Below are 2871 nucleotides of genomic sequence, written 5' to 3'. Positions count from 1 at the left end.
GGTGGGACTGATGGCGCTGATGTTTGCTCTCAGACAGTAGCTGGGAAAATACTGCTCCTTGATGTGGTCAAGCCCTATCTGCTGTGGTCAGTTATCCACATGCCCTTCCCCTCTGACCTCTCCAAGACTGAGCTGGAGGGACACTGTGTCAACTCACGGATGCAGGGACTGGCTGTTTTTGTTTTCTCCTTTGTCCCCAGTGCTCAGAGACTGCCCGGAACATGATAAACAAGTGAAGATCCACGATCGCAGCCTTCAGTCTGGATCACGACTCAATGGAAGGAAGACCAAAATGCTCACCTGGACCAAGAGGTTCCATCAGGATAAGTGAAGAAAAGGTTGACGTTTTTGAGGATCTTGTTCTACTTGGACCCACAATCTGTGCTCCTGGAAGCAGCAGTCAAGAGATCAAAAGCCCTGACGCACTGGGTCAATCTGCTGCCCAAGACCTCTTTAGAGAATTGAAGAGCGAGGATGTGACTTGGAGGACTAAGCTGCGTCTGACCCATGCTGTGGTCTTCTCCATTATGTCCCGTTCGGGTAAAAGTTGGACATTGAATAAAGAGGGCCGTAGAAGAAAGATGCATTTGAACTTGTGGTGCAGGAGAAGACTATTGAAAGTACCATGGCGTGCTGAAAGGACAAACCCATCTGTGTTGGAAGAAGTGAGGCCAGCGTGCTCCTTAGAGGCAAGGATGGCGAGACTTCATCTTATATACTTTGGGCATCTTGTCAGGAGAGACCAGTCCCTGGGGAAGGACATCATGTTTGGTCAAGTGGAGGGGCGGCGCAAATGAGGAGGGCCCTCGCTCGATGAGCTGGATGGACACAGTGGCTGCATCCAAGGGCTCAGGCACAGGGACACTTGTGAGTTTGAGGCAGGGCAGGACCAGGCAGTGGTTTGTTCTGTTGGGCACAGGGTCACTATGGGTAGGAGCTGACTCGATGGCACCTAACAGCAACCAACAACAACTGGCCAGCTGCAAAGACTTGTCTTTCTATGACAGACAAAGTAACTGAGTTTAAGAGGGCCAGGCTGGCCTGGCATGTCACTGAGAGTGGTGGCTATGCTGGGACCAGACCAGGCACCCTGTTTCTGGCTCAGTGCCTTGTCCTGAACACTGTGCTACCCTCCTGAAGAGCTGGCCTGGACCCTTCCTCCCTTCTTGAAGTCCCCCCTCCTTTGCACTCCCTTCCTCCTCCTTCTTTTCAGATCTGTGTGATCACGTCCGTGTTGGCCCAGCTCCAAGGGATCAGAATCAAATATCAAAAGCACTTGATGTGCTTTTCCACGGGACACCGTGTGGATCAACGTCCATCTGCCATTCTCTCTCACTGTGTCTCTTGAAGTCCCTGGGCTGCTTCCTGGTTCTCCACATAGTATATATCCTGGCCAGCCCCTTCTCCATCACTTCCAAGCACCCATCTCCAAGTCTCACCTCTGTCCTCTTCTTCGAGACCCTCATGGCCGCCTCCCCCTCTCTTCACTCTGCCCTCCTTGTCCTGGGCAACCCAAGGGCCAAGGAGCTTTGGCGCAGAATCCTGCAGAAGGTGGTGGGCACGTGCAGAGATGGGGGCCCCTGTCTTGAGGAGATGGGGGCAGAGGGCTGTGTAAGACACCGATGAGGTGCTCTTGATAGCACTCTGAAAGGGAGCCGGCTCTTTCATCCTGTCAAACATTCCTGCCCTGACAGCAGCTCCCGCACACGGGCATCAGGCCACTTGGAAGCCAAATCAGCAGTGTGTTACCTTAGGGTGTCAAGGCTCCCCACTGTTTGGTAAAAGAGGCATCTATCTGCTCTTTTTATGTGCAGCTGAGAAGACACCTTGCGTCTCCACAGTGCAGGAGCAGCAATGACAGTGACTGTCGGTTTGTGGCATGGTTCCATGTATTCGTTCAGGCTGATCGTTGGAGGCAAACTTTCTTAGAGAAGAGCCAGGAACGAAATGGCTTTGCCTTTCTCCCCACTGTTGTCTGTGTGGTCCAGAGAGCCACCAGAGAGGCAGAACTAAAGAAACAGCTCTCTCTTTCTGGCTGTCCTTCTGAGTCCAGACCCCCTGTCAGCTTGTGGCTGGCCTCGTGTCCAGGCCGCTGCAAACGCACGCATCAAAGGGGGTGGCTTGAAGAAACACGTTTCTACTCTCATGGTTTAGGCGAGTCATGCATACCACTCAGGGTCACCGGTTGCTTCTGACTCACGGTGACCCAATAGGACAGAGTAGCACTGTCCCTGTGGGGTTTCTGAGGCTGTCTTTTGCAGGAACAGAAAATCTCATCTTTCTCCCTCAAATTGGCTAGTGGGTTCGAAACTGCCAACCGTGCTGTGGGCAGGCCAGCTTAGCCCAGTAGGCTCCCAGGGCTCAGGACATTTGCTCTAGGGAAAGGCTTTCTTTCTCTGTTGGCTCTGGGGGAAGGTTTTTGTCACCACCATTCCCTGGGACTAGGAAGTTCTCAGTGCGTGACCTTGGGTCCAAGGGACACCTTTCCCACTGGGTCTTCTCTCTTAGTGGCACTGTGGTCCCCCTGATCTTTGTGTGCTTGTTTAAACTCTTTTATATCTCAAAAGAGAGTGAGTCAAGATCCCGCATATTCCCCTGGACTGCTTCATTAACTAACTGCCTCATTGACATCCCAGGGGTTAGGATTTATAACCCGTGGGATAATTACATCACACCGCCCATCAAAAAGTGGAGGATAATTGCAAATACTGAGACTCGTGGCCAAGCTAAGAAGGCACAGAGGAGGGGGATTCAAATAGCTCATGTGAGAGAAAGATGAGTCAACTTTCCTCTCGCTCTTGAATGCTTCCTCCCCCCACTATCATGATCCCAATTCTACCTTACAAGTCTGGCTGGACCAGAGGATGTACA

The sequence above is a fragment of the Echinops telfairi genome, unplaced genomic scaffold, assembly GCF_000313985.2.
Source record: "Echinops telfairi isolate 266 unplaced genomic scaffold, ASM31398v2 ScPeMD7_23;HRSCAF=83, whole genome shotgun sequence".
NCBI lineage: Eukaryota > Metazoa > Chordata > Mammalia > Afrosoricida > Tenrecidae > Echinops > Echinops telfairi.
Note: the sequence above shows the minus strand (reverse complement) of the source record.